Raw genomic sequence first — 14,251 nt, 5'->3', positions numbered from 1 at the left:
GAATTAGATGATCCCTTACAAATTAGATGGTCCCTTACAAATCAAACCATTCTAAGATTTAAAGATTTCCTGAGCACAATCCTAGCAAATGAAGACCTTGGCTATTGACTTAATATTCCCTTGGTTTGTAAAGCCGGCTGAGATGTTTATAACTCTTAACAGCTTTTAGAATAAAATAAAGTAATAATGTCCTGTACAGATTAAACTGTATTGTTCTAAAAAACCCCTCAAGCTGCATGAGAACGGATCTTCCAGAAAGACATCCAGTTGTGACTTAGAGGCACCAAGATGAACTACCAGGGATATTCAGCCTTCTTTGTTAAATACATGTGCACCGCTCTCCTGTGTTTTGCATGGCTTCGTCTTACAACCATTACTCATTGTTATTCCTTCCTCATCTGAAAAGGAATTAAATTCCATAAAGAAACACGGTACAGTCATTTGCCAGACCTTGGTTATAGACCTCAGAACGTATTCAAGCCAAGTAGTTAGGACAGCAACAAAGGAAGCCTTAAGGATATATATCTTTTCTTATGTTGGACATTTCCATGATAAGAAGAAACATTTACATGGTAAAGACAAAGCCACCATTGTACATTCCAAATTCAAATAACATTAATAATATTTTCTGGCTCCAGATTTATGTTTCCATCTGGCTGAAGTGACTTGGCAACCGAAAGCATAAGCTTTGTTTCAATTCTTGGTATCAACAAGTACCCTTAAGGCATATTAGGGAGGTATGACAAAAATCTAGTGAATGCCAAAAGCAGTGAAGCTTAGTTATTGGCTTGCCAGCACGAGAGAAATATAATCTGCATTTTGTAAGTATGAATATAGAACAAGCCCTGGCATTGCAAGCTGCTGTCAGTCAGGAGGAACTTCCTACTTCTTTTCAGAGTGTATTTCGTTTTATGCCAATTTATTTTTACAGTATGGTTTAGTGAACAGAGGATTAAGCACAACGGGGTGGCATAAAACGTGTGTGTATACTTTGTATACTCATTTTCTTATTCCACACCATTGCACGTAGCCTAGCCCAGTAACTGAATAATGGATAACTAAGAAAGAGTTCACCTCAGAGCTTTCTTGGCCATTATTCTTAGTGTATAAAGAGTCACTCAAAAGAGTTTAAAAAAAACTTTTCAAGCCCTCCACCCAGGACGTCTGTGTATCAGAGGCCATAGCCTCTACATTTTTCATGAAGAGAGAATCATAGAATCACAGAATGGTTTGGGTTGGAAGGGACCTTAAAGTCAATCCAGTTCCACCCCTGCCCTGGGCAGGGACACCTCCCACTGGCCCAGGCTGCTCCAAGCCCCATCCAACCTGGCCTGGAACCCCTCCAGGGATGGGGCAGCCACAGTTTCCCTGGGCAGCCTGGGCCAGGGCCTCACCGCCCTTCTGCCTTTGGATTTGGGTGTTATTTAAGCTCTTAATTTCAGTTCTGCTCCCACACCTTCATTTTTTAACTTTGGATAGCTGTGTTCTGGTTTCCAGTAGCTGAGAAAGTGTGGCCAGGGTAGAAGGTAGACTGCGACTTGAAGACATCAGTAGATAAATGGAGTTTGAAACATGGGTGTTACAACAGAAATTTTGAGACCTTTTTGAGAGAAGCCCATCAGCTGTCTGGTTTGTCAGAACATTTTCCACATCTTATACTTCGAGGCACAGTAGGAAAAGTTTAACATAACCATCTTTCTCCTTTGTCCGAATGTTTATTGTTGGCAGGATTCACCTCAGAGGACAGTTTACAAGGTTGAGTTCATCTATTCTACCAGGTCAGACCAGGAGCCTGGAGCAATGTTTGTCATCAGTTCCAGGCTGTGACCTTGAACACTCTGAATCTTCATGGAGTAATTTTTTTGCTCTTATGCAATGGATCAAATCCCAGTGAATAACAGCCAAACCATAGTAGATTTTCAAGTTCATCAGGTCTGAGCAGGTTTTCAGCTTCCTGAACTGTTTGGAGGGAGGGATTATGGAGAAAAACAATGGAATTTGAACTCTGAGCCAAATGTCTCCTTCTCTCCTGCATTACAGCAGAGTGACTGCAGATGCGTTTCAATGGATCTTAACATCATTCTTGAGAAGTGGCTTTATAGCTGTCAAAGTAAGGATTTAGCTTGGAAACTGGTCTGCTGGAACAATAAAATAGTTGTATGAGCTTTTTGTGCTAGAGGTTACAAGGCTTGGTTGTTTGAACAAGCTGCATCTGAAATGCTAACCTCTGTCTCCTGGCTGCACAGCTCACACGGTCTTGCTGCTTTTGCCATAGAGATAAATCTGTTCCTGAGTGGTGGACGGAAGTGCGGAAGGGGCAATAGTCCCTCTCAGCACTGCCAGAGTCCCATACCTTCTCCTGCCTCAAGACCAGCTTCCCAGGGCTGTTCCAGGCTGTGCCTACAACCCCTCTCCTCCATTCCATTGCCCTAAGGCAGGACCAGTCATATCCCCTCCTACTTGGCACTGGAGTGATGGGAGCCCGAGTCCCAGGAAAACAGTCATGGCAAATCATCTCTCCTAGGATACATCAGAAGTGTGGCTGGCAGGTTGAGGGAGGCGATTCTTCCCTCTATTCAGCTCTCATGAGATACCACTCACAGTACTGCATCCAGCTCTGGGTCCCCATTATGGGAAAAGACATGGACCTGCTGGACCCGGTCCAGAGGTCCATTTATGTGGGACCTTTTATACAAAAGGAGGAGAGAACTTTTTTAGCAGAGCCTGTAGTGACAGAACAAGGAGCAATGACTTCAAACTGAAGGAAAGCAGAGTTAGATTAGATACAAAAAAAGACAATTTTTACAATGAGGGTGGTGAGACACTGAAGGAGGTTGCTCAGAGAAGTTGTGGATGCACCACTGTTGGAAGTGTTCAAGGCCAGGTTGGATGGGGCTTGGAGCAGCCTGGGCCAGTGGGAAGTGTCCCTGCCTGAGGCAGGGGGATTGGAACTGGGTGGGCTTTAAGATCCTTTCCAGCCTAAACTATTCTGTAATTCCACGATTCCATAAGGGAATAAGTAAAATAGAAGATTCTTTTTGGGAAGAAGGAGATTAGTAGTGGAAGAGCATGTTACAGTCCCACTGCAACCTCACAGTCTGATCAGCTGTCAAGGGCAGGTTAATGGAAGGTGAGAAAGGAGGGAAAGGTGATTTCCTCCCAGGAACAACTTCCCAACTTCCTGAAATAGTTCACTGCTCTTCAAATCTTCATCAAACTTTCTTGGTTTCATCCCTGCCCCCCCCCCCCAAAAACATCCCTGGAGCTTCCTTCAAATCCACATCTTCATCTTCCAGAACCCAACTGATACTTCTTGTCACTCATCATCACATCTATCTCCATAAAAACCTTCACACTTCCTCTGTCACAGTCACAAAATGTAATTTTGCCTAAGATATTTCAAATTAGCTTTGGTACAAGGCATAGGAAATGATTTAAGATGCCCCAACAGACTTTAGAGAAATCACTAACAGTTGCAAACACATATTCCAAGTGAATGCAAGTGCTCATGAACATCTGTATTTGTATGTGTGCATGCACAGTGGGGTGCATGATATAGCCTACGTGGTAGAGACCGATACTGCTGGAAGACTTCTCTTTCCTTTCTAATTATGTATCGAGCAGTAAAAGAATTAACTTAAAATACCTTCTACAGCTGTTTGACATTTCTCTTTATGGCAAAACCCAGATCACTGTGTGTGAACTTATATGTTCACTTTCTCGAAAAAGGGACTGATCTCAGTTTGGAAGATAACGTAGTTGGGCTAAGGATATGCACCAGTGAGGCTACAATGCTGCCTGGTCAGGGTTCAGGAGATCCGAGGTCTTCACTTTAGACAAGGGAAAATCACCATTTTCTCAGTCCCTTTTAGGAGGAACCTGTTGTTTTCAACTTTCTACAGATACACTCTACTGCTGGAAAGAGGAATACAGAGAAAAAAAAATCAGGTGCACCCAAGAAGAGTTCACTTTGTGATCATACTCAGCCAGTCTATAGTATCTCTTTTCTGAACATTGATTGACATAAAATGGAAAGCAAATTTAAGTTGCTGTAAGTAATAATTTGTGCATATGATTAGAGGCAAATGCAGGAAACTAGGAATTTTATCTTCACCCTTCTGCTATATTTCAAATATTGTCTATTTTTGAAGAGATTCAGTCAAGCACAGGCAAGGAACTTGAAATGTTAAAAACCTAAATACAAAACCACCCACCCTTATTCAACTTCTTAGTTATTCTAAAGTTTTTAAGTCCTCAGTGAGCACGGATTGGCCATTCCCTAATTTTTTGTTAGTCACTTAAATATCTGATAATTATGATAATTAGACTGTTCAGCAGCTGAGTATCATCTGCCAAGGCTCCCAGGTTCGCAGTAGGTTAGATTCACTCCAAAAAACATAACTTTGTAGTAGGAAGAGCAATCAGTGGCCCACAGAGTGTGTCATTATAAATACTTAGAATGAGACTGAATTTTTAATTTTTCTGTTGAGGATCTAAAGATACACAATGAAATTATAGATGTATTACCTTTCTGCTAGCTGTTGCTCTCCATTTCTTTCAGGGATAGGCAACATGAGTGCACTTGCCAGATATTGTTGGAAGTTCTTCCTTTCTTCATGGGCTGGATTTGCAGACCGTACTAGTGTCATTTAAACAGCGTTCCACCAGATTTAAAGAAACAATACTGTCCTAGGATATCCAAATATCTTCATCCACAGCCTCACACAGTGGATGCATATTCTTTTATCTATATATGTATTTTCTTTGTATAGTTCTCTGAGATGCAGAAATGGCAGGCATTCAAAGGCCGTGCTAACACCTCCTCAACATCAGGACCTTGCACTAAAGGGTTAAATGCATAAAGGATCTTGCCATTTTGCAGAACCTAATTTAAATTTCCTTCCTTAGAGAAGATTTTCCGGTTTTAAATGAGTTCCCCATGCCCAAATACAATGCAGTTGTCACTTAAGAGTGAGATTCACAGAGTCGTCGTCCATGTAATTCCATGGAAGTTCAATTTTATATTAGCACAATATTTTCACAATTAAACAAAATGTGTGCCCACACCCATTTACTTCATTTAAAACACAGATGGCACTTTGTTATCTGTGTTCCATGTGGACCAAGATGTTATAATGGACCAATCCATTAAACACCTCCTAACAGTAATCATACAATAGCCTGCAGCTGCAGAGGTTTATCCAAACAATTTTCTTAGGTGACTAAGCAAGGACAGACTCCATCTTTCTTACATTGACTTTACAGATACCAAGTTTAGACTTAAAAAGAGACATAATTTGTTTATGCTTCTCTTAGTTGTTGTCAGATCGAAGCTCAAAAGCATGTTCAGTGCTGAGTTCAGCTAAAAGCAATGACCAGAATAAGAAGAAAAGTTGTGAGACTTTTATTTGTTGATTGAAGATTTGAATAGTCTTATTCAGGTAGTAGAGGCCATTAATTTTAAACATTGCTGTTTTGCTTATTTAGTCTTTATTTTCACTATATTTAGATGACTACATAAAATGAAGACATTAAATATCTTTGAAGATCTCCAGCTATCAAGTATATTGATGAGATTTCTGTAAGTATAAAAATAGAAAAAGTGTAATAGAATTATCAACTAAATATTTTTTTTAGGCAGGAGTCATCCCTTATTAATGCCTTATAAAAACCTTAGTATAGTCAAGAACTCCAAGCATGGTTAGAGGTGGGTCAATGACTCATTTTTCTCCTTGAGAAAAATCCTGTTCAGCCCCACAACGAATGCAACGTTCAACTACAGGACTCCGGTCCTCCTTTGAGTCAATGCTTCCACAGTTCATTCATCCAAGCAAGCAAGACGTCAGCCAGGATATTTGATGTTCCTTTTCCACCTCAGTGATTTCATTGCTAATTTAGTCACTGTTTCTACTTTGGACATGTTCCTGTGTTTTAGGAGCAAGACTGACTGGGGTGTCTCCTATAAAATGTCCTTTTACTTGTTTTACATAAACAATTTCACTGGCAGTTATAGAGTACAAATCTCCCCTCCCTTGGTTTAAAACCGTTACTCCTTGTCCTGTCGTAGCAGACCTCGCTAAAGTTTGTCTCCATCTTTGCTGTAGGCCCCCTTTCATCACTGGAAGCTGCTCTAAGGTCTCCCTGAAGCCTTCTCCAGGCTGAACAACCCCAACTCTCTCAGTCTGTCCTCGTACAGCAGGTGCTCCAGCCTTCAGATCATCTCCTCCAGACCTGCTCAAACAGCTCCATGTCTTTCCTGTGCTGAGGGCCACAGAGCTGGACATGGGATTCCAGGTGAGGTCTCACCTGAGCAGAGTAGAGGGGCAGAATTACCTCCCTCAGCCTGCTGGCCATGCTTCTTTTAATGCAGTCCAGGATGCGGTTCTCCACATTAAGTCAATTAAGGATGATGGTCATCCTGGAAGGGAAGAAAGACCTTTTCAATAACACTCTTGAAAATCTGTTTTGGGTATTTTTGTCAACTTTTGTGGTTAAAGTTTGTGAGAAAATTAATCTTTGAAATAAAACATTTCAGCTTAAAAAGAAAAAAATCCACAGTGTCAATAAGGAGGTAAAAGTCAACTGTACACACCTGTACAGAAATATAGATGTATACACAGGTGTATTTCTGGATATATTTCATTTGTATTTATTCACAGACTGGTGTTCAAGGAAATTTCTACCACAGATAAAAAACAACTTGCTCTTTAATCTTTGGTCTTTTCCTAGGTGACAAAGATGTAAGCACAAGAGAACAATTGTTCTTTACTTGGATACTACTCTTCAAGCTATTTGCTTATAAAGAGGACCATTGAAGTAAGCCCTGAATATATAGTTCCTCCAGTTCTGTCAAACAGTGAGGTGAAGTGAAATGAAGTGAAGTGAAAATCCCCTTGGAATCCTACTTGTTACCCTGTTGTGGTCAAAAGAGGAAAGGGATGTTTCCAGATTTCAGTTCATCTCATCCTGCAGCAAATACTAAAGTCTCCAGTGTGTTTCATGTCGTTAAAATGCCACATTCTTTTCCTCATTCAGTTTGAAGAGAAATCAAGTAATTATTTCATACATAGACATCTATATTTACAGGAACGCTGCAATAATAGTTAAGGCATAAGTCCTATTGTCCTGCTCCACTCCAGGTAATTTTATTCCACTCCCTTTATCCATGGTGATGTCTAGGCTTTTGATAAAGACCACACTTCTTACACAGATAAACTGGAAGTAGCAGCCTGTTACCACTGTTGTTTCATCTAGATGTGTAAATTCAAAATCAAAATCAGAAACACATTTCACAGATACGACCACACACAAAAAAAAAAAAAAAAAATTATGAAGCTCAGATTTTATCTGTTTAAGTCATGAGAAAATTTTAAGGTGATCTAACATTATTTTGATGGTAATGCTGTAAAACAATGGGCTATTGCTTCCAGATCACATACCTGGGACTCCACAGAAAGCCTTGTTTATGTGATAAGTTGTGTCAATAGGAGCATCAGTGTCTGGAGACATCAATGATGAATTATGGCCCAGTCATCCTGGGCATGTGGTCAGGATGAAGCAACACCTTCTCCAAAGAGTTCATGAATGGTGTCTTTTGAGTCAATATGTTGGTACAATAAGCAGGAAAACCCAAAGGGGTAAGAAGCTCTGCGTATACATTAAGGATGAACCCTACAGTGCCACTGGTTTAGGTGGCTTAGGTCTTGCAGGATGTTTTATGGTTACTTGATATGATTTATAAAGATATTTATGAATCAAAATAAATCCCTTCAAACTTCACACATAATTTTGGAAACCAGCACCTTATGATGAAACTCATCACAGATGCATTGAGGTTTGTATCTCATGGATTGCCTTGCTTGCATTAAGGTAAGGACATAGCTAAAAAGGAAAAGCAAGCTAAGAACTTGAAATGTGTAGCTGAAAATATGACCTGTGTCCTAATAAAAGTGAGAGGGGTTTTTGACTCTGTGCAAAAAGGAATCAACATTCAAAATACATTTCACAATGGACTTGTTGATAATCTCGATTGGAAAAAAACAACCAAAACAGCAGAGTGAGACTGAACTAAGGCATTTACTTACCTCTGGAAAGGGCAATTCTGGATCTGAAGTGTGTCATAGGGGCCAGAGGTGCTTTAGGTATTGTTATAAGTATTATTTTAGTTAAATTGGTACTTTGAAGCTTCCTCTCTGAAAAAACGATTGACAAACAAGATTCTTCTGCTCCTTGATTTTTGTGAATCAGAACATTTTCTGCTTTAGTTACCATAATGACAAATAAATTTTCACTATCATTTGTATTTATTTTATCTAAATACACCCAATTTCACCTTTAATCATTGAGAGAGATGTTTTTTCTGCTGACTGAAACTGGAGTGCACAGCAGAATAAACCCATCGCAATAATTATTTAATTTAATAATTTAATAACCCAGCAGCCAGTTACAGCTACTGCTTCTCCTCTACACATGCATTGCCATGTTTAGAAGATAAGGAGAGTTTATTAGCTGTCTGACCAAAAGTCTGGTTCCAATCTTTAAACTTCATCAAAGCTTTTAAAAATTATTGGAAGCTTTCCATAAATCTGGTAGTTTTCTATCAGGTCATTTGATGCAAGTTGTGATTAACGGCTTTGTAAACAAACTCGTGAGGTTTGCTAGGACACATTGGGCTTTTTGCTTGCATGGAAAATGCTTAATATCCTAAATCCTGTCTCCAATATAATTTGCTATAATGGAGAGATAATGACTCTAGGGAATGCCAACAGTAGTGATGAATTAGAATCTGCAAATTCAGGGTATACTTATATGCTTCACTTCCTTTTAACTATGGTTAAATCAGTTTTAAATCATTTTCTCATTATCACTGGCTGGAATTAATTAGTATTCTCAAGAAAAGATTATTACAGCTGATGACCGACAGCACATATTGCTTTTTTGGTCCTGAAAATTTCTTATTTTTTAAAGACAAAGAAATTAGGAGGGAGATTTTGCTCAGCCACTAAGTATTGACTACCTTTCAAAAATATAAAAAAGCCTTTTGAATCCATATGCGTTTCTACAGTTTGCTCTATGATGCTTTATCAACTCATTGCTTGATGGTGGATGAACAAGACTGATTCTTTTCTGGGATGTGTTTAAATAATTTTTAAATTAGAAGCATAGAATGGTTTGTATTGGGAGGGACCTTTAAAGATCATGTAGGTCAGGCATCCCTGCCATGGACAGGGATATGTTTCATTAGATCTGGTGACTCAAAGCCTCATCCAGTCTGGCCTCGAAGTTCTTAGGCCCTGGCAGAGGCTGCCTGGGGAGGTGGTGGAGTCCCCATCCTTGGAGGGGTTTAAAAGACAGGTGAGGTGCTCAGGGATGTGGTTTGGTAGTGAACAGGTACGGTTGGACTCCATGATCTCAGCGGTCTTTTCCAACCAAATGATTCTATGATTCTATGAATTCGTCGAACCCATAGCTTGCACCCAGCAATTCTTTCATAGAAATTCAGAACTAAGTAAGAAAAAGTTTAGGGACAGGAATTGTTTGTTTCTGAGCCATAGGAAGGGAATATGAAAAAGTGCAGCAACTCAGAATCAAGTCCTGTTACACCATAACAAGGAGGTTTACCCTGCATGACTTGTGTTCTTCAAAAAGAGCACCGTCAGTTTAAGAGCCTGCTTCTGGGTCTGTTCTGTAAATAGGTCTGGTGCTTTGTTTCTTTATGATCAGTAGCCAAAGAAAAAGATCAAATCAAATCTCACCTAAAAGAGAGAATTCCTGGTTCATATTCAAAACCATGTTGCCTGAAAGATAGGGCTGCTGAATTCAATGAATGATCTGCAAAACAAAGCAAGGATGGTCTTACATACAGCATGGAATGACACGTAATAAAGAATCATCAGACCGGAGCCAACTCGAGGAAGCAGTTTGGTGCTTCCTGGCACACATATGCTAACTTGAGCATTTGTGAAATTTACTTTTAGCACTTTGGGTTCTGGGTTAATTCACACTACACCTGCTGGAGCATGGACATAAGCTGAGAGCATTTTAATCTCTCCCTAAAACAGTCGTGCTTTTCTTAAGTTGCAAATTCCATTACAGAATAAAATATTTCATTGTAAGTCCTCAGACCAAAGATCACTTCCTAAGGCTGTAAGAGCTTTAATGAAGGTTTCTGTTCAGAGCTCCACCTACACAATACACTGCTCCACCTCAGTGGGGGCATTATGTGTTGTACTGTACTCAAAGTGCATTTTGTGTGTAAAGTTAGTGAACGGCTATGGTGATTCCAACAGTGCCAGGGAATGTGGCTTTGCACTGGAATTTGATTTTTCTGTACACTGCTGAGGTGTTAGAAAGGTCCCAAGAGCTGTTGGGCTTGAATCCACATGCAATATCCCATGCAGATCGCAGGGAGGGTTCGAGAGCTTCACCAGATCTGGTCTGGGCACACAGTGAGATGCAGGCTCCTCTTTCAGAGCATGAATGTGGCAGATTGTGGTAGTTTGTCTCACAGCAGAAAAATGGAGCTGACATTTAGCTTCTCCAGGTAGTCTTCCAATAATGAGGGGTCTATGCGTTCAAGATCTGAGGATGCAACAAAATGCACTAGATACTTGCCATGACAAATGCAGGAATGCGATTGAGATGTCTCAGGTATGACCTTCCAGAAGAAGCCATAGTAACCCACTTTTGAATAAACATGTAATGGTATTTGTACCCCAAATGCTACTTATATGACCTCAGGCTAGTGTAATTGAGTCATGCTCACACCAGCTAGTGCACCATTAGCCTACTTAAATGCTATCATGATATCTGGTCACTTTTCATCTGTATGTCTATTTTTGCCAGCAGCTTTTTACCTTAACAACACTTGAACCCATTCGTTAACCTACTGTGTTGGACAGAAGAAAAGGTGGATTTCACTGGCTTTAACTAAACTTAACACTGCGCCTACAGGCACAACTGCACAGATAAGCCATGCCATACTATTACAGTTTTTTAACTTCCAAAACCAGGCAGTCACCTCCAAAGGGTCTATAGGTGATGGTCTTTGGTCCATATTAACTCTCAGACGATGCCCAGGAATTATTTGGCTGAGTGCACGTTGTTCCGGGCCAACAGCAGGCCAGGACCCAGGCAAACACAGCAACCAGGTGCTGCTGCTGGGGATTATTTCCTAGGTTGGCTTGGTGGCATCAAATTCGTTGCAGTTATTAAATTCCTGAAATTACATTAAAATTACCAACTAGATGGAGAACAGAAATGAAACTTTGTGTCCTTAGCAAGAGGAAGGTGACGATAATCCTGGGCTGCATCAAAAGCAGTGTGGCCAGCAGGGCGAGGGAGGGGATTCTGCCCCGCTGCTCCAGTCTTGTGAGACCTTACCTGGAGTCCTGTGTCCAGTTCTGGAATCCCCAACGTAAGAAGGAGTTGGAACTGCTGCAGCAGGTCCAGAGAAGGCCACAAAGATGATCTGAGGACAGGCTGAAATTTGGGGTTGTTCAGCCTGGAGAAGAGAAGGCTCCAAGGAGACCTTATAGAGACCTTCTAGTACCTGAAGGGGCCACAGAAAAGCCCAAAGGGACGTTTTACAAGGTGATAGGATGAGGCGGGGAGGCTTTAGATTGGAAGGGGAAAGATTTAGATGAGACATTAGGAAGAAATTCTTCCCACTGAGGGTGGGAAGGCCCTGGCCCAAGGTTGCCCAGGGAAGCTGTAGCTGCCCCATCCCTGGAGGGGTTCCAGGCCAGGTTGGATGGGGCTTGGAGCAGCCTGGGACAGTGGGAGGGGTCCCTGCCCATGGCAGGGGTGGAACTGGATGGGCTTTGAGGTCCCTTTCAACCCAAACCATTCTATGATTCTATAAGCCTGTGGTTCTATGATTCTATGATTCATTCTATAATCTTGGAGCTCTTCAGACACCTGGTCAACTCAACTGCTGTAGATTTCCCTCTGTTCACTGAGCTCTGTTGACGGCAACGCGATTTGAACACATAGTGCACGCCTACATACAGCCACTTAGATATAAATGTCTTAATCTGCCAGCTAAATGCCATCTGCTGCTTCAGTAGCTCCACTGCTCACCAAACTATTGTTTAGTAGCGAGAGTGCTGCAATATAAAGTTGTGTTAACACATCGGCCAGCCCAGTATCAAATCTCAGTTTTTAGAGATATTAGAAAGGTGAAAAAAACTCTCTTCAGTTGTCAGTAATTATAGTGTTTTCCTGTCCAACCATGCAAACTCCATGCCAAACAGAAACTAGAAAAATCTAGTTCAGCTGTTGCTTCATTCAGCAATAAAGCTGCAATTAATTGCTCTAATTTTTATGGTTAGGATGTAGTTGCAATAATAAGCATAGCAGGATGGGATTATAATTAAGCACATTCAGTTTGCAGGACTCGGGAGCTGTTGGTTAATGAAGCTCAGTGTGACACTGTCAGTACGAAATCTGATAATCGCTTACAGGGAAAAGGCAATTTCAGCAAATGCTTCTTCATTCAGGTGGTTGGGAGAAACCGCTCCCAGTCGATAGCTGCAATTACTTTGGATGAGCGAGACAGGATCCTTTAGCTCATTATAAGCACAAATCCACAATAAATAAGTAAATATTTTGACACAGTGTTGAAACTGATTTCTGTAAAAGCATGTACAATATTTATAAGCATGGAAAAGGTCACTGTATAATCATCATTCAGTGCATTCAGTGCCAGCCAAAGGAAACTCTTCATGAATCACTGGAGTAACATCTCAGTACTGTGAGCAGTCAGGAGTTTTCTGAAATACCCGTGTCTTGTGTTACATCTAAAAAAGGAGGTAGTTAAGCAACAGGAGAACATTGATTATGGGATGAAGTGCATACCAATACATACTGTAGTGGAAAAGCCATATCTATTAATTTTGGAGCGAGATTTTATATCCCTTGGCACCAGAGAGCAGGCTGAATAAAAGTAAGGAAAAATCAAATTGTTTGGTCTTTTAAAGCAACTAAAACTTTGGGGGAAAAAAGAAAAGGACACTCTAGGTACCCAGAAGGGTCATTTGCCATGGGTCAGGCTCAGAGTCTGTCACCCTTGCTTCATCTCTCTCTTCATCCTGAAGGAAATGCAAATACGAGATTACTGCCACCCACTTTCAGGAGAACTGGTTACAAACCAACACTGAGAGGTCACGGAAAGGACTTTTTGTAGGTGAACAAACTGCCACATAGCAACCTTGCAAGCAGAGTATGTGAAGTAATTACTACAGAGGTTAAGGTTATTTATGCAACATCCTAGTTTATTTAATTTCCATGAAAGATTTGTCCTCAAAGCAGGAAGTACAGCATGAAATCCCACAGCATACGTTGAGTAAGGAAACAGACCAGCAAACAACTTGTCTGAGTGTCCCTGTGAAAGGCTCTGTGAAAGGAGTCTTCTGTTAGGTAAACATTGATTTGCAACCTGTAGGTACAATGACTGTGTCTCAAGAAAAAAAACCAAATCAATTACCTACCAATGGATCTGATTATTATATCAGCATGTAAAGTCTCTGGCACTTTAGTCAGATTCCATTTTTAAATAATAATGATCCTATGGCAAAACTCTGCAGATATTTTTATAACTGCAAGTGAATGACTAAACAAGATTATTTTTACTTCTTTTTAGGTATCCATTTCTTGGCCAGAGAGGCTCTGGCTGCCCCATCCCTGGAGGTATTCCAGCCAGGCTGGATGATGCTTGGAGCAGCCTGGGCCAGTGGGAGGTGTCCCTGCCCATGGCAGGGGTGGAATTGGATGATATTGAAGATTGCCTGCAACGCAAACCATCCTATGATTCTAATTAAAGTAAATGTATTTTGAGAACACGGTGCAAAAAAGGTACCTCCACTTTTAAAATATAGAGTAGCCAACCGCTTGCTTTGAAATGGTGTTTCTTTATGCTCTATGTATTACCTCTTTCACTGACAGGCAGATCAATCCCATCCTTCAGCACTGATGCTATAAATGCATAAAGCCATGTGGAGAATTTCTATCTTTACAGTTACTCTGAATATTAAATATCAACACCTCTTCATGAATATAAATATTTACATTATTCCTTTCTTCTGTTAAATTGCAAGATTAAAACTACAAAGCATGCCATTAAAATGCAAAAGGTAAATGCTGAATGCTCATGATTGAATAAATGCAATATAATGACCTTCTGTTTAGACTCTGTGCGCACAATCTTGGACTTATGGTCTCTTTGTTTCTATACCATTTGCTATGAACTTAT

General features: G+C 40.5%; 1 long non-coding RNA gene across 1 annotated transcript; it reads right to left on the bottom strand.

Moving 5' to 3' along the window:
- Positions 1-1,730: 1,730 nt before the first annotated feature.
- Positions 1,731-12,684, bottom strand: LOC128851905 (uncharacterized). The gene is made up of 3 exons (XR_008449438.1): positions 12,463-12,684; positions 9,756-9,831; positions 1,731-6,418 (listed from the first exon to the last, which is right to left on the bottom strand). It is a non-coding gene; the product is annotated as an uncharacterized LOC128851905 (long non-coding RNA).
- Positions 12,685-14,251: the final 1,567 nt, after the last annotated feature.

This window comes from Cuculus canorus, chromosome 3, assembly GCF_017976375.1.
Source record: "Cuculus canorus isolate bCucCan1 chromosome 3, bCucCan1.pri, whole genome shotgun sequence".
Taxonomy (NCBI): Eukaryota; Metazoa; Chordata; class Aves; order Cuculiformes; family Cuculidae; genus Cuculus; species Cuculus canorus.
This window is presented reverse-complemented; position numbering and strand designations above follow the sequence as displayed.